This window comes from Lycium barbarum, chromosome 1, assembly GCF_019175385.1.
Source record: "Lycium barbarum isolate Lr01 chromosome 1, ASM1917538v2, whole genome shotgun sequence".
NCBI classification, from domain to species: Eukaryota; Viridiplantae; Streptophyta; class Magnoliopsida; order Solanales; family Solanaceae; genus Lycium; species Lycium barbarum.
Window position 1 is genome coordinate 140,246,410 of NC_083337.1, and position 19,201 is coordinate 140,265,610.

Here is a 19,201-nt window from a genome sequence, read left to right on the forward strand (position 1 = left end):
TAATTTTTTTTAATTCATGAAGTAATGATGATTTAATTATAATATGATAAAGTTTTTTGATTATTTTCTTTTAGGGAGATAAATTGCATAGTGGATAGTAGTATGCTATAAGAAATTGTGATTCTTTTATTGTTTGGAAGTTAAGATGTTAGAGTTGGTTTTCATCTCATAATAACTTTTAAATTATTGCATTATTTATATTTGTAAAATCATGTAAGAAGTTTTATTTTCTATGAGTTTCTTTAATCATGTTTTAAATTTTTAAACTGTTAATGTATATTTTTTATAATTTTTGAGTTATTATACTATATTACTAACGGATAAATTAAAATTTAAAGATCCATGGGGCTTACGCCTAGCCCCGTAGTAAGTAAAACGCCTGGCCTCGCCTCACGCTCCCCCCCTCCTTTTAAAACACTGATCAGCGCGCGCGCGCGCACACACACACACACACACACACACACATATATATATATATATATATATATATAACTTTGGGTGGGTAGAAAAGGGGGGGGGGGGGGGGCACAGTGACCATTTGTTGATTCGAAATTTTATTCATAGTTCATACATATTTAATAAACTTTTTTTAACATCATATTATACTAAAAGTGGGAAGTTTCTATCTTCAAAGTTAGATTACAATTTTGTTCTTCCACTAAATCAAAATGTAGTAAATAAAATACTTAAATATTAAATAATGATATCTAAATTACATGAAGGTTAATTACACGTTCAAGAGCAACAATAAATTACACTAATCAACATTACATGTCAGCCTTTTCATTGCTATACATAATTAGGAGAATTGGAAAGAATGCATTGAACATTTAAATTTAGATTAATTAATTATAATGAATTGCTAAACGTTTCAGTTTGAAACCACGGGGTGGTATTCAACCAAAGAGTCCTATTTGATCTCATTATTATTCTGCAGTCTTTTCTTCTTTAATGATAGTATTATAAATACTCATATTAGTGAGGCTAAAAGAGGCCAAAGGATCCTGCAACCAAACTTTGAAGCATTTTGTTCATGTAATGCTTTCATCTTTTCTCTTTTTGTGTTTTTGGTGCACAAGGTTTGGACTGTTGTGGAATTTTTAAAGTCTTGGTTGATTCAGGTAACTCAAAATTTTTGTTGCAATTATGGTAATGTAATTATTCTCCACTCTTATATGGTATAAATTGTAATTTAAACTTTTGTATTTGATTTTTGATGTGTATGCTTATATTTAATTTGTACCAACTCTTTAAATGAAAATTCAGTTGATGATATTGCATGGATGGTCATGTGAGCAAGATTTTGCTCTCTATTATAAATCAGAATTGATACTATCTGAAAATATTTTGTTTTCCTTTTTAAAGTTTTGGCCAAACATTTGATTGATAGTATGAACTCCTATAAGAAAGATTAACAAAAGAGCAAGAAAATGCGTTTTGAGTTGTTGGGATTATTTGCCTGCAATTTTCTTATTTAATGTTATTTTTATTCCATTTCACGTTAATGTTAAATATCCAGGAAAACTAAATTGACAATTCATTTATTATCATTACTGTTGAACTTATTTGTTGGATTTAAATGCATATAATAGTATACTCTTCAATTGTGAGCTTACATTTTCTCACTTTTTAATCATATCATTACTAAGCGTATTGAAAACATGATCACTATCGAAATATCAAATCAGAACGCAATTTAAAGAATAAGAACGTCTAAAAAATGTAAATGCCTCATCTTGTTAGGAGGGGGAGTCCGGTATAGTGCGGAATTAGACAAAGCAGTAAAGTAGAGACAATAACAAAGATAGCAGGAGACAAATATTTAACGTGGTTCGGTCAACTTGACCTACATCCACAACCAAAAGAGGAGCAGTTTTACTAACACTAACGGATACAAAAGAGAGTACAAAATAACAAAAGAGAGTACACAATTAGAGTAATTAAATATTCTAATATCCCAAAAACCCTCAAGAGATTAACCTCACAAGATTACTCCAATAAAGGGTTCACACAAGTGTTTTCCAACACAACTCTCTTACAAATACTCTCTATAGAAGAAGACAAACTCAACTAAGTTCTTCTTATTTCTTTTGGTGTATCTTCAACTATAGGAAGTTCTTCTATTTATAGCAAGAAGTACTTGGTCTCCAAGTTTGTGATGCCATGGGTAATGTCATGAAAATATGTATCCACCACACATATTAAAACTTGGTGCCCAAGTTCATTGCTAATAGGCTTATGCCTATATCAAAATGAAAGTCATATTACAAATCTCCTGGTTGGCCTAATTTTGGCCAATATAGTAAATATGCTCGATCTTCTCCACAAAGCCCCGAGGGGCATAATTCAAATCTTCATGATGTCAGAATCAGACAAATTTCCGCCTGATATCGAAACAGTAGCAAAACCTGTACCAATAGATCCCAACAACGAGTACAACGTTCCGGACTCACATGCCTTCATAACCACAAGTACATCTTGAGAAATTTCAAGAACTCCACCTTCACCTTCATCCATATGAAATGTGTAGAGCTTCTGCTTCAAGTAGAATCTATTCTCTACTGTCTTTTTCATATACAGGTCTTTCCACATGCCTTTAGCAATGATTTCTGAAGCTACTTCACGTAATATGGTTGTGATTTTGCAAACCTACCACGTGACTATTTGATGTAGATTTTAATCATTTGTATTTTTAAGTGAATAGGATCGTAACATTTGTAGGTTTTCGAGGTCACATTCTCTTTCTAAATTTATTGCTCCTTTTTAGATATTCTTTTAATTTTAACTAATAAAACTATGCATGCATGTTTCACTTGTGCATAAAGTTGAAATTAGGTGTTGTTTCGGCCATAAAAGAAATGATATAATTTTATTAGAGTTTGTTCTCATTATGTCAATATTGAGTTGATTCAATGTTGGTATTGAAGGTGGTTAAAGATGAAATTGCTACTCCATGACAATTAAGGGACATCAACTATTATTAGAGGAATCATGACACAGGGAGATATGTTCGGAAATATTATATGTTCGGAAGTATTGTTTTAGGGAGGTCAATAATATGGTGGTTGATTGCTTAGCAAATTGGGGAGAATATAGCAAGAAACGGTCTTTTAATTTAATCAAAACAGTCTCTTTGCATTGCCAATACGTAAGGATTTATGTGAAGAATCATGACCAACTTGATATTACAACCTTAAGAATTATATCACTATTTTTTAGTTTTAAAAATAGATATCATGTTATATGTAGTATTAATGACTTGCATTTTTGTAAGCTTAGGATCTCTCATTAACCAATTAATAGGGCAATTAGCCTTAAGTTAGGCTGTACTTTTTTACAAGAATGTTCCATTCTTCCTCTTGAAGTGGAGCTAAGGTCTATATCCTTCTTCATGTATTCTTCTTTTGTGATTGTATACAGGTAGAGGCTATTTTAAAAAAAATCATCGTTGAAATTGTCTATATTATTGCTGATGAAACGCCGTTAAAACTTCTTACGAGTTTTTAGTATGTTAGCAAGTCTACAGTATAAAAAGTTCATGTTATGTAAGTGTGAAAATAATACTAATAATGTGTTAATACTAAACAGAGAATCCATTGACCATTATGATGACAGTAGAAAATGAAAAAGGAATACTCAAGAAATTAAGATGAATTATTGGTACGTAATTGTTTTGGCCTTTTGAAATCCAAATTTCGGAAAGGTGCTATAAGTGCAAGTTTGTAAAAGGAGAATAGGAGAAAGTGCAAACCCTCTGGGCTCAAACACCTACATACCAAAAATTTTGCTTGTGGTCCTTTTTTGGGATAGTTATTTGGATAGTTATTTAGAAAATAGTTGTTTTTTAATATTTTTTATTGCAATTTATGGTCCTTTTAGATCACTTTTGAGAAAACTGAAAATCTTATGAAGAAACGTTAGATCATAATCTAAAACTTGTAGATGTTAAACGACATTCTAATGTTTTGTCAGTCCCAACTCACAAGGACTATATTTGCGCAACATTTAAAAATATGGACAAAATCTTAATGGTGTCCTAAAAAGGAACATTTGCATAAATCAACCCCTAAATAAAGCAAAAAAAGTAAGAAGATTAATTTACACAAATGTCCCCTTTTTAGGTCACCATTTAGATTTTGTCTCTATTTATAAAAGTTGTGCAAATATAGCGCATTGGGAATTATCCTTCTGGACATCGGGGTTTAATATATTTCTCAATCATATAAACAAAATATTAGGCTGTTGTCCAACGTTTGCAATAACTTATATAGTAAGATTTTTGGCTGTGATCTAACATATTCTCATAAAGAGTTTAGTTTGCTCAAAAGAAATTCTTAATTGTGCTTTAGAAAGTCTACAAGTTGCAAGAAAGTTTTAAAAAAAAAAATTGTTTACTAAATAACTATCACAAAAAAGAGGGACAACGGGTGAAAATGTTGACATTGTTGAAGCTTCAAGCACCAAAAATAGTCGAGACATTTCTTCTGTTCAATATGCAGGCGATATACCTTAAGCTTTGCAACACTGGGTTTGGGCCTCAGATACAAAGCCCAATTTCCTTCTACTCAGATTTGATACACTATAGCCCAGTTACAAATGATGGCCCAACTAATATTGAATTAGGAAGTAATTGCACGGTTTGTCCTTCCAATGGACTGGTCTTTGATTTTTGTCCTTCAAATGGGCTAGTCTTTACTTTTTATCCTTCAGAATCAAACTTATGCCTATCGGGGCATAAGTTCTTTAAGGCGCATGCATAACTTATGGATGTTATGATGCTAATTTATGCCTCTCTAGTCATAAGTTCGATTTTGAAGGGAAAAAATAACTAACAACCCATTTGAAGGAAAATATTAAAGACCAGCAAATAATATGGCCAAAAGTGCAAATGTGGGAAGTAATTGCACGTTGTCCTTCAAATGGACTGGTCTTTGATTTTTACCCTTCAAATGACCTGGTCTTTAATTTTGAACCTTCAAAATCGAACTTATGTCTAGCGGGACATAAGTTTTTTAAGGGCGATTGCATAACTTGTTGATATTATGATACGCAACTTATGTTCCTCTAGGCATAAGTTCTATTTTGAAGGACAAAAATTAAAGACCAACCCATTTGAAGGCTAAAAATTAAAGACCAGCACAAAATAGCGAGCCTTGAATTGGAGCTGACATCTGTTTCAAGGATTTCCAATACAAATCCTCACATTTTGTAACGTGAGTGGGTATAAACGTGTGCACTGTACAGTTAGCTAAATTTATTATTCTTTAGCTAACAGTTAGGTGGATACGAATATTCTTTTGTTTTATAGCAACATCACCTGTATAAATACTTCAATCAATGAAAAATACACAATGGAACATTTCCAAATTCAGTGTCCTTAATTGCATGCCAAGCAAGCATTAAGACATGTGCTATGGAAAAAAAGATGATGAAAGAAAAGAAAAAGAAAAAGAAAAAAAAAAAACAACGAGTGGAGAGACGTACTAAATTTAGAATCGTAGAAACATGGCACTACATAACAATTATTGTGGCTTGTGAATTAAGGACATATCTTTTGTGTATACACCACGAGATCAGAGGCGAATTCAGGATTTAAATTTTATGAGTTTAATCTAAAAAAATTTAATATTGAACCCATTTATTTATAAAGTTACAGATTCAAATCTACTATTTATTACAATTTTAATAATTTTTTAAGCATAAATTTATATTTTGCGCGTAAGTTAGGAATTCAATTAAACCCTACTTATAATGCTAGATACGCCACTGTACCTCGTACGTTGTATGGTTCATCTTCTCCCCTTCCTCATCAATATGTAAGTCAGCAACCTACTAACCATGTGAAGATGAATGCCAGCCTCATATTTCCAAGGAATGATTTGGTTCGTAAATAACTTATACTGGGATTATAACGTGGAGATTAAAATACGACATTAAATAAGAGTAGATAAATTTTACTTCTAATTTTAACTTTCTATTTCTTAAAGGGCTTTGGCCTTTGGGAGAAGAGTTTTAGAAAAGGTCTCTTTGTTTTTGTTATTTTATTTCGGTAATAATAATCTCGTGTCTATTATCCTCCGTGGAATATGGTATAAAAATAATAATATCATAATTATGGTACAGGTGATCTCGAAATTGTTTATATTTGAATAAATCATTTAACTAAGTATAAAATAAAATAATTTCACATTTTATTCTAAAATTATTATCCCTTATTCTTGTATCTAAATGATCTAAAATAGTAGTACGCCCTCTATTCCAATTTATGTGATACACTTTTCTTTTTAGTCTGCCAAAAAAAAAGGATACTTTTTTATAGTTAGAAATAATTTAAATTAAAGTTTTCCCTTTTACCCTTACTGAATGATTTAGTCACATAATTATCTATGACTTATATTAGATCACATGTTTCAAAGCCTTTACTTCTTTTTTTCTTAAACTTCGTGTCTAATCAAATTATATCACTTAAATTGGGACGAAAGAGCAGTTTTGTTTTATATGTGGGGAAGTGGCCGGGCTATGAGTCCGGAACTTTTTTAACCTAAAAAATAACTTTTGGAACCAAACTAACCCATTACAAAAAAAAAAAAAAAAAACAAAGTAGGTTTCACGCACAGATTCCTCTTTCCCCCAACCCCTGCCTTTGTTCTTGGAAATCAAACTCAAAATTAAGTTTTTTTTCGTACTTTGACCGAAGATTAGTCACGTTTCAAAACACCAGAATACAAATATTTTATATAGAACTTAATATTTTTTTAGTGTAAAATAATATCGGCTCATTACATTAAGTATACATATACATTTGGATCATCGTTTTAGGAGTTGTAAATGCTCCGAAGTAAGTTTGGAAACTTGTTATATTTGGGTTTAGGGGTTGTAAACTTGTATTTACACCTCATGCTTGATTTGACTACAAGCCATGCATGCCAATTTCAGCTTTTTTATCTCACATAAAGGACCAATTTGACAATACATCATGCATGTCAATTTCAGTTTTTTAATGACACATAAATGACCGATTTGACAATACATCATGCATGCCAATTTCAGTTTTTTTTTTTACACATAAAGGACCGATTTGACAATACATCATGCATGCCAATTTTAGCTTTTTTATGACACGTAAAGGACCGATTTGACAATATAATGATGCATTATTTAACCGTTTTATTAGACATTAATTCATATTACGCATCATTTCAATGCGCAATACAAGTATATTTATACCCCATGCTTAATTTGACTACACGCCATGCATGTCAATTTTAGTTTTTATCACACATAAAGGACCAATTTGATAATACAATGCATGAATGATGAAAATAGTGACTATTGCGCAACATTTCAATGCGCAATAGGGGTCAATATGAATCTATTTAAGAAAATGTTGGACGAGGTAAAAACTCATCCATTTTATAAGTTTAAGTCTCTTAAGTCATTAAAAAAAATCAAACTTCATACAAAAAATGGCTCAAAATATTCCATCAGTTAGGATTTCACTATATTGGGATGGTATTATCCTTGATGACAATAGTACAGTTCGTTATAATAAAAGACCAAAAGTTCATGTTAAATGTCCGCTTGAAATGTCTTATGAATCACTAGTCATTTACATACATGAAAAAATGAACATTAGTCCAGATAAGTATAAAATCTCTATAACAGGCAGATATTCACAATCAGTTTCTCATGCTATAGTGCTTTATGGTATGCATTATATCAATGATGATGATTCTTTGAGGGATTATTTGAATGCGCAAGAAAATATAAACATTTAGTTGCCATTAATGTTCTTGAGATGTATATTGAAAAGATACCCCGAAAGGTCCCTCAAGAATAGCCCAGTCAAGTTAACACTTATGGGGATATTAGTTCTTACGGGGACATTTTGAGTGGCCAGGTGCTGCTAGAAAATCTACCCAAAAATTAAATGAAACTTGGTAAATATGTATTCTTATATTATTATTTTGTGTAGTAGCACGTGTTTATTGTATGTATTGGTAAATAACCATTTTTAAATCTTTGTAGGGGTTATAGACCTGATACGAGTAATATTAGGCAATTATCTCAATTTAGTGGAGCAGCTCATTATTATCAAAACTCTCAGTTCAGTGGAGCTGATTATTATTCTCAGTTCGGTGCAGCTGATTATTATCAAAACTCGCCAGTGGTACCAACTATGGATGTTAGGCAGTCCTCTCAGTTTGGTGGAGTTGATCATTCTCCATACCATGCTTATTCTCAATATGTGTAGGTTCATCACCTTGATGTCAAATAATTAATATATATAGGAATTTGGAATTTAACATATATTTTTTATCGTGTAGGAGGAGGCCTTTCTTAGATGGCGCGGATTGTCCAAGTATGTGGATACATCATAGAGTGATGGCGATGAACCAGCTAATAATGCAGAGGTAACTGGTGATGAAGAAGATAAGCATTTTAGTCCCCCGAACTAACCAGAACCAACTCACCACCATGTACCACCTCCGATGGCGAAAAACCCAATTCCTGACAGCCCGATGCAGTGGCATTCTGACTATATTTCATATCTTGAAAATCTACAAGGTCGTGAGGATGCATTTGTCTTCATAAGATATGATGATCAAAGTCACCAAAAAACATGGATTGAACCAAAAAATCTCATGACTGATGAATGCGTCTTTGCAAAGAGAATGATGTTCACATCAAAAAAGGCGCTGCAACGGGCTGTCAAAATTTATTATATAAAGGATATGAGGGAGTTTAAGGTTGATAACTAAAACAAATCGGCATGGAGGTAGGTTTGTAAGCGAAAGACTCAAGGTTGTCGGTGGTTGCTTTAGGGAATTGTTAAGCCTGATGGTCTGTGGAAAATCACAAAATTCCACCCAAAGCACACTTGTGATATGGGACAAAGTCGAGCAGATCATTTTAATTTAGATATAAACCTGATTGCTCATGTGTTACTTAAAGACATTGAGGAAACTCCAAGGTAACTTATCTGACCTAGTACATTATATATCTTATGACAATTAAAATATCATTGATAAATGTTGTTTGTTTAAACTTATGCAGGATGCCCATCAAAACTTGTATTGGCGTGGTCCACTCCAAATATGGTAAAACCATAAGCAAGAGAAAGGGATTTCTCGGGCGTAGACGTGCTTTTGAGATGATCTTCGAAACTTGGTAATTCTCCTTTCGGGCATTGCCGGGGTATATGACGGCTCTACAACATGCTAATCCTAGCACTGTTGTACAGTGGCAGCTTTTAAAGGGCAGAATTTTCGACTTCATCTTTTGGGCATTCAAACCAAGTATTGATGGTTTTGCTCACTGTCGGAATGTAATATCGATAGATGAGACGCATGTATATGGCCGATATGACATTAAGCTCCTAATTGCAGTCGGTATGGATGCTAATGGGTCAATATTCCCTCTTCTTTTTGCAATTGCCGCTAACGAGAGCAACGAGACATGGGGGATGTTCTTGACTCATCTGAAGACTCATGTTATTAGGGGTCGTTAGGGCATATGTTTCCTATCAGATCGTCATAAAGGCATATTGCACACTATGCGTACTCTGGAAGGGTGGCAGCCTCCACATGCTTACTATTGATATTGTTTAAGGCACTTAAAGGCTAATTTGCAAATAAAGTTTTTTTTTTTTTTAATAAAAGTCCACTAGGCTTTTGGCCTAGGGCTAATTTTATAAATTTTATCAAAAAATCCAGAAGTTTGTACAACTCTAGCCAAAAGGCTAATGAAAATACAAAATTTAAACTAATGATCAAATTAAGACTTATAACTTGTCTTAATTTGATATTACAAATTGTTAAAAAATTACTAATAGAATGAAATTTGAAATAATTGCTCCATAAAGAACTTCTGTTTCTATATCTCACATGCTCTATATTTGGCCCTCTATATGCACCAAGGCAGTACATTTTCTAACTAATGACCAGTTCTCAGTAGGATGAGCATCCCGGGGTGCTAATACCACCAACTAAGAAACAACCACTAAATAGAAACTGTATGCCCATGTGTACTCAAGAGGTCTGTTGTGTTCCATGTGCTCAATCATTTGGAGCAGTAATTCCACTTCATGTCATTTGTCAAAAGTGCCTCCAACCAGTTGCAATTTATGCTGGTAAAACTTCTCAACATCCTGATTACACTGTGTTTCGCTGCTTGTTGGTATTCCTTCAGTGTGGTTGTTCTGTGGTACCTGTTGAATTAAAATCCTCCATTTATGTTAGTTTGTGTACATGCAACCATTAGCAAACAGTTAGTGTAAACCAAATCCTTCACATTCTCTTCCCAAAGGATTTGAGTGTGAGGACCTCTTTTTCTCCCACCTTCCCCCTATATTCAGTCTCCTTAACATGATCTAATTCTTAGACAGGGCAGCTGTAATTTGTCACTGTTCGCAATTCTTTTACAGTGGCTCTCCATGTCATGAAAGGAATTGAATTGTATGTCCCCTGTGTCCAAAGCTAAATTAGCCAAGTGATCTGCTAATTTGTTTCCTTCCCTATAAATATGCTCTATCACCACCACTTTTTCCTCACTTTTTCTCCAAATTTCTTCCACCATAGTAATGATTTGCCAAGGAATTTCCCATGTCCTTTGAATAGAGTTCTTCAGCAAAAGTGAATCTGTCTCTATCCTTATTTGATCCCATTGACTGTCTTTTAAATACCTGAGAGCCTGTAAAATGGCTAGGGCCTCTGCCTCGGTGTTGGTGCTTTGAAGATCCTCTATTTCTCTTGCCTGTGCTTGTATCACATCTCCCCTTTCATCCCTTACACAAAAGGCCCATGAACTCCTACCCGGGTTTCCTCTTGAGGCTCCATCAGTATTGACTTTTATCCATCCAATATCTGGAGTTCTCCAAGTCACTGGTGTTACTCTTATCTTTGGAGAATATCTCTGTAATGCCTCAACAATCACACTCCAATTATATGGTGCATACCTAAAATTTCTCCTTCGCACCTTCATGAATTGAATCAAAGTATGCATCACCTGGTAAATGAGTTTTGTGATTGACACCTTCCCTTCATGTCTCATAGTGTTTCTCCTCTTCCAGAGTTCCCAAATAATAATAGCAGGGACAGCTTGGTTGATGCATTTGGCATGTAGTCTACTAGGCATATCCCACCATCTGTTAATTATTTGGGTAACTTGCAAATTCTCAGTATTTATTCCCACTGGTCCACAAAAATACTTCCAGATGGCTTGAGCTGTTGGTGAGTGTAAAAAGACATGGGAGGTATCTTCCACTTTTGGATGTTGACAACAATAGCATCTGGAAGGGAATTGGTGTCCCCATTTCTTCAACTTATCATCCAATGGTAGTTTGAACTTCCAAAATCTCCACATAAAAAAAGATATCTTTATTGGTAGTCCTTTGATCCACATCTGCTTATACAAATTACTGGGGTCTTTTCTTTGTCTGAGCAATTGAAATGCAGACCCAACTGTGAATTTCCCCCTCGAATCTAATTTCCAGAAAGCCTTATCTACTTGGCCATTTTCATTTGGTGGATTAATGTACTGCACAATATGGTCTGTTAGATCCTCAGGAAGGATTCTTCTTAGCAACTGTTCATCCCATTGCCCCACTTCTGCAGTTTCTTTTACAAGGATGATTGTGGGATCACACTCAAAATCTGGTGGAGTAATATGGTATAGGGCTCCCAGTCCTGTCCAATTATCAAACCAAAAATAAGAATTACCTTGTTGAAGCTTCCACCATATCTCATGTTCCATCTCATCTCGGTATTTAATCATCTTCTTCCACACATAAGTACCTGATCCGCTAGGGGCTATCACAGCATGAAACTTCTTTAAGTACTTATTACTCATGAAAGTTCTCCATAAGGATTGTTTGGTTCTCATGTTCCACCACAGTTTAGCAAAGAGGGCTTTAGATATATCTTGTAGGCTTCTAAACCCCATGCTACCTTCTTCTTGTGGGTGACATAAGCTTGTCCAAGTTGCCCAGTGCTTACTTGAATTTCCCACAGAGTTGCTCCAAAAGAACTTAGCAAACAATCTATGAATCTGAGCAAGTATAGCACTAGGAGGGTCACAAGCGGATAGTAGGTGTATAGGCATGCTCTGTAAAATATGTTTAATCAGTGTTGTCCTTCCTCCAATAGATAACAGCTTACCAGTCCATGAGCTCAGTCTATTCTGAATCTTTTCTATTATCTCCTTGTAGTGAATGTTCCTTCTTCTCCCATAGTAGATTGGTACACCCAAATATGTGAATGGAAAATCCTTTTTAGGAATCTGGGTGACAGAAAATACCAGCTCCTTAATGTTATGAGATGTCAAATGATGCATATAAATAGCACTTTTCTGCTTGTTGATCTTCTGACCACTCACCTTCTCATAATTACTCAAAGTCTTCATCACTAATCTCATAGACTGTTCATTAGCAGAGGTGAAAATGATAGTATCATCAACATATGCCAAATGATTGACATATGGACTCCATTTTGGCATCCCATATTCCTTGTACTCATCCTCAGTATGCAGTGTATTGAGAGCCCTAGACAAACATTCTGCAGCCAAAATGAATAAAGTAGGGGACAGTGGATCTCCTTGCTTTACTCCTCTAGATGATTTGAAGAATCCATGAGGTTGCCCATTAATCAGAATAGAATACCAATTATTTGAGATAACTCTAAACACCAGATCAATAGTAAATTCATCAAACCCCATTCTCCTCAGGACTTTAGTTAGAAATAACCATGATACTCTGTCATAAGCCTTTTCCATGTCAAGCTTAATGACAACATTTGCAGGCTTTCCTCTAATCCTAATATCATGTACAATTTCCTGAGCCAACAGAATGTTTTCTACAATACTCCTGCCTTTAACAAATCCTGATTGCTGAGGTGAAATGATCTCAGGTAGCAGATATATCAGTCTTTCATGAATGATTCTTGAAATAACTTTGCTAGTGATGTTACTCAAGCTGATTGGCCTCATATCAGAAAATGTATTAATTTCTTTCTTCTTTGGTATCAAAACCAAATTGGTACAAGTTACATACCTTGGGAGTTCATGCCCACAGAAGAATGATCTCACTATGGTCACCAAGTCATTTGCAATAATTTCCCAACAAGCTTGGAAAAATCTTCCTGTGAAACCATCAGGACCCCCTGCACTGTCTCCATTTAAACCAAAAACTGCTCTTTTCACCTCTGCTTCATCTGGCATTTCATAGAGTTGTTGATTTTGTTCTTCTGTAACCATTTTAGGAATCTTATCAAGCATAGAGAAATCTGTAGGGATATTTTCCTCTTTGAATTGGTCTGAGAAAAATCTGATTGCTTCCTGTGCAATCTCCTCTTCAGTGTCCAGCCATGTACCTGTATGATCTTGAATTCTCTGTAATTGTAGCTTTCTTCTCTTTCCATTGACATGAGCATGAAAGAATTTTGTGTTCCTATCTCCATCCTGAAACCACAGCATCCTTGCTTTTTGCCTCCAAAATTTTTCTTCAATAGCATAAAACCTGATCAGATCAGCTTGTACCCTTTGTAGCCTTTCCCTGTTAAGCCTGTTGACACCCAATTTTGTCCCCCCTTTATTTAATTTACTCGGGTTTCTAAATTTACTAACGAGCTAAATACTTTATTGTTAAAATATTTTATTGCTACTACTACTACTAATATCATTACTACAAATTTTAGATGATTCGTCATCATTTCATTTTTTCGGCTTTGGACTCGTTAAATTACAAGACAGCATTTTATAAAATATCTATTTTTTTTTTACATATTAATTATTTATTGTCTTTACATAATATATATTATACCAGTTATTAAATTAGAAGCCCGAAAATAATTAAAATAGCGGAGGAAGGACCAATATTTTTTAGCCAAATTAATGGCCCAAAATACAAATACAATATCATTTTCATACCTAAATAATTAGGCCACATCTTTAATACTTAACCCACATTTTTAACCCACATTTAAAATTAATAGGCCAGCCCAAACGGACTAGCCCATTCTTTTGACCCGACCCGGCCCAACATACTAATACCCTAACCTCTCATCTCTTTCTTTCTCCCTCATTTTCCGCCTCCTTCATCATCATCATCTTCTCCTTTTTCTCTCCCTTCCCTTTCTCACTCATCTCTCTCTCTCCACGCTCTCTTCCACTTCCCCTGTCACCCACGTTATCCGCTCCTCTCCACTTCCCCTTGTCCCCCACGCCGCTGACTCATACGCTCCCCTCTCCTCTTTCTTAAACCCTAATCACAACCTTATAAAAGGATGGGAAAATCACAGTGTTAGGGATCCGAACATGAGAAGAGGATTTGGAACCCAGAAAATCCCTTACAAAACATCAATTTTGATCAATGATATAGCCACATATTACTCTATTTTTTACTTTCGAATCCGAAGCCTTAATTACTTTAATCGTTTTTTGAGTTCGAGTAGATTCGAGGACACTCAACATTTTCCTATCTCTTTGACTACTACTTTAAATCTGGAATTTGCTCGAATTTTGTTCTGTTTCAGTTCTTTGGCAGCCACTTTAACCATTCCTAATTATTTTACATTTTTCAGTCACTATACTTGGGAACACCCATTTGAAAATTAAGTCGTTTTACTCTTTCGGTTTGTTACTTTAAGATCGAGTGTAGATCGGAGACTCGACGCCCCGTTCACTGCACCTACAAAAGGTCGGTGCAATCCCTCTCTTCCTCCCTTTTTAGTTCGATTTGATTTTGATGTGTATTCGTGATTCCTTATTTGTGTATGTACAATGCTTTTAGTTTATTACGTAATCTTCTCATCTTAAGTATTTTATGTTTAGTTCAATCCTCATTTCATGTAGATTAGAGTAGCTTTTTTTTTTTTTTAGTTTTATCAGAATTAGATAAGTAATTTTCTTCCTCGTATTAGTATTTTTAGTTTTCGTGTGCTTCCGACTTCGTGTGTATTAGTTTAATTTCCATGTTGTTAAGAGTTAGATAAATACTTTTATTCTCTGTCTTAGCAACTCTTGCAGTTCTATGTATTTTCCCCTTTTGTGTAGAATGGCTTAATCTTGATAAAGTATATGTTAGAACCATGAGGTCTGCTGATTACATTGTAAATGGTTGTTGAACCTGTTATATTTGTTGTAGTGTTTCCATGTGGCAGAAATCGCATTTTTGTGATGCTCTATTCCTTAGACTATCTAATTTAGGATATGGAGTGTTCGTGGGTAAATATTAAATATTGAGCTTTATATATTGGAAATATTCTTGTTCAACTCTCTATTGCATAGAGAATAATATAAACCCATGTTAAGAGTTTGTTATAACTAAAACTCAATGACCAACTCTTTGTCCTGATTTATTCTCTGTTTTATGCCATCAGTAGATACCATGTTTTAGAATCTTTTCTGTTTATTTTCTTGAATTTGAAATATTGCCTTCGATGTCATAACCACAACCAAGTGATTAGTGATGAAAGCATGTTTTGAGCATCAACTTTACAAATCACTATGGCTTTGAAAGAGAATCTTAGTGTCAAGTAGACATCATTCAGAGAGATCTTTGTGTTTAATCCAGTTTAAGAAGTAACTTTAGTGTTTAATACAAGCAGCACGCTAAGAAGCTACTGTATCCATAAAAAAGAAAAACATAGTCAATTTTGTAGCTTAAGAAGTATGATTTAAAATGTCCATCGAGCTAAATGCTGCTGCGTATATTTAAAGTTTTCAACTTAATGAAATATTTTGTTTTGGACTTAGTTTTGTACACATTGGAGCTCCCAAAAACAGACCATCTAATGTAGAAACGTATTTAAGCTATTTACTCTTGGATCTGTATGTGTAGCCTATAAAAAATACTATGTGTATTTGATTTCTTATGGTGAAACTTTAAGTATATTTGTGTCAAGTTCATGGGGTTAAGCTTGATAAGTTGGAAAAGCCGCAAGGTTCTGGTTTCATTGTCGAGTATTTTCGCCGCTTGAATGTTTTTCATTCTTTTAGTTATAGCATGACAGATTCCATGACTGGTGAGAACATAGTAAAATGAGGGATATATGGGTTGAAATGGAAAGAATAGTGTCATGTATGTTTCCATCATTATTAAACAGCAGAGCATCTCTAATTCCTATTACTTTTCTTTGTTTGCATGTACACCGGAGTCGAAGAGTCTTACTTTAAGACTCGACGTCGCCACAAGGCTTGAAACGTACACCTACATCTCCTCCAGACCCTTCGCTCACCCAAATACATCCGGGCAGAATTTATGAGGGGCCAGAAATGGCGAACGTTCTATCACAATATTCCTTTACTCACCGGCTATGAATATTATGTTCTGCCTCAGTTGCTTTGCAGTTTGTTTTTGTTTAGTTAACGTCTACTTTGATGACTTGTCGTATGTCTTGACCCTTTTTTTTCATTCTCTGTTTCAGATACATGGTCCGGGTAATTAGTATAATCTAGTTGCCGATATTTCGCTTAATTAAGAAATGACCTCTCGCCTGAACATTTAAGACAATTAAGATACATGGTCCGGGTATAAAGATAAAAGAATTAGTGGCTTAGTCAAGTGCTCTAATATATCTTAACCATTCTGGACATCTAATCGACTTCAAATTGAAAGTTTCAGATTAGTTAACTATTGAATTTAACTTTTTTTTTTTTTCAAAGTCACTTTTTTTTTATTTATCAGGATAGGTGATTCATATTATCTTAAACTTCCAAACTGTTCCATCGACTATTAAGGCTTTAATCACAGGGTTTATTTATTTCATTGAACGTTTTTACTATAAAACTTAATTTGAGTACATCTTTATAAAAGCTACCCTTTAAACACTTTGGCATGAAGTAGTTTAATGTTAATTCCATTCTTAGCCTAATTAAATTTTAGTCCGGTCGGTTAACCATTGTTAATGGGTCTTAAAGGATGCCTAATACCTTCCCTTTAGACTAATTGAACCCTTACCTAGAATCTTAAGTTTCGCAGACCTTAAACAGAGCTAACTTTAGAAAATAACTTTAACAAACTTTAGGTGTCCTAATTCACCATAAATAATTAGGTGGCGACTCCTTAAAACAAAACAAAAACAGGAATCCCCAATATGTCGTACTTCTTACTTTAACCCGGTTAAAATGGGGTATGACAAAGCCCTGTAGGATTCTGTTCAAATTCTTGCTCATGCACCTGCACCACTTCCTCCAGAGTTGCAATTTGCTTGAAGATGTCACCATAAGTGTCCCTACTCCACTTAGAGAGAGCTCCTCCCACCTTTTTTAACTTATTATGGAAGTTAAAGAAGGGGTCTGAGCCATAAGATTCCACCCAATTTTCTTTGATTACATCTAGAAAAGATTCATGCTCCACCCAAAAATTAAGAAACCTGAAAGATTTCCTAATTGGTCTACTATCTGCTCTCATATTTACCAGCAAGGGGGAGTGGTCAGAACCTTGTTTAATGAGATGCTCTACCTCCAAATTAGGAAAACAATTCTGCAGAGCCTGATTTCCCAAACATCTGTCCAGTCTTTTAAATATACAAGCCTCATCCGATCTCCCATTCCACCATGTGAACATACTTCCAGTAAAACCAAGATCCATCAGTTGGCAAATGTCTATACATTGTCTAAAATCCTCTGTTTCTGCACACTGTACAGGAAGACCCCCAAATTTCTCAATGTCATCTGTAATGACATTAAAATCCCCACCCACAAGCCATGGGATGGTGATGTGTGAAGACATGTCATATAGATCCTCCCATAGAGCTATTCTCCCACTTCTATCAGTACTCGCATAAACAACTGTAAGCACCAACTCTTGCCCATCACCCAAATGAGTGAATCTACAGGATAACAGTTGTTCTGTATCTCTCATTATTTCTACTTGAATTTTTGCATCCACAAAAATCCAAATCTTCCCATTCACATTATGCCATGATATCCCCATATTTAACCACAATTTGTACATGTCAATATGTCTAACATGCTGGAAAGGCTCTAGTAAGGCAACATAATTAAAATGTTTCTGTCTATGCAATAGTACTACCCTCTCAAAGGCCTGTTGAGTGTTTACAGACCTTATATTCCATATTAATGAGATATTCATTGAGAAACTCCTTTAGAACATGCCATCCTTGTTTGTACTCCTCCCACTGTCTTGGGAGGAACACTTTTATCTCTTGGCTTGTGACCTTTTTTAGTTTTTGTCAAGTGTTTAGGGGAAATATCTCCTTTATTGTTGCCCTCCATTAAATCAAAACTAATAGTTTCACCTGCTTCCTCCTCTCCAATATCTATTTTATTCTGATTCACTTCTTCTTGTGTTGTGTTTTCATGATCTTTGGCTACCAGTTGATACTTATGATTTCCTGAAATTGCCTGCATTTCTATGGCTGTATCTCTGTTGTTTTGATCTCTCTGATCCCTTGTTTGTGTTTCCCTTTCATTATTTTGTTCCTTATTTGCAGATGATGTTGTATCTCCTTCACCCATATTGTTTGTATGAGGAGGCTCTTCCGGTAAGTCCTTCATTTGATCCACTTGTTGTCTAGCTGATTCCACTTGCTGATATGAGCTTGAATTAACACTGTCATGTACTTCTATGGGTTGAAGTACGTCTTGGCCTTCAGTAATCTGTTTGTTATCATCTTCTTTTTTGTTATCATTTTCCACGATATCTGTAATTGTTCTTTCTGAATCTTGTATGGCTATCTCCTCTGACTGATTATCCCCTACCCCTTTCTCATTCTTATTATCTTGCTCTTGTCTGCTATCTATCTTTCCCTGCTCTTTCATAACTTTGTTATTTTCTGTTTGTTTCCCAAAGGCAGCATCCACCCATGGCCTAGCTGTCTCTTTAACAGGATTACTACTATGTGTGCTTCCTTCTTGTGTTTCATTTTGTTTTTCTTGTTCCTCCTCCAAGTCCACCAAAGTGTTAAATTTGTTGCATGTAGCAGTGACTGTTGTCTCTTTCTATTTGCTATGATTTGCACTTCCCTTCTCAGCATTGAAGTTTCTGTTGTCTTTGATGGGATTCCAATTTCCCGAATTTCCTAACACTCTTCCACCTGCCAACACTCTAGCAGAATAATTGTATAAATTATTGTATCCTCTATAATTGTATTTTCCATAATTCTTTTTCCCTTCATATCCTTGTTGGTTTCCATCCTCTTGCTTTTGTTTGCCTTTGTCATTAGTCTGCTTTTTATTATGT

General features: G+C 34.7%; 1 long non-coding RNA gene across 1 annotated transcript; it reads left to right on the top strand.

Moving 5' to 3' along the window:
• The first annotated feature begins 14,078 nt into the window (after nucleotides 1-14,078).
• Nucleotides 14,079-16,479, top strand: LOC132640066 (uncharacterized). The gene is made up of 2 exons (XR_009582157.1): nucleotides 14,079-15,587; nucleotides 15,689-16,479. It is a non-coding gene; the product is annotated as an uncharacterized LOC132640066 (long non-coding RNA).
• Nucleotides 16,480-19,201: the final 2,722 nt, after the last annotated feature.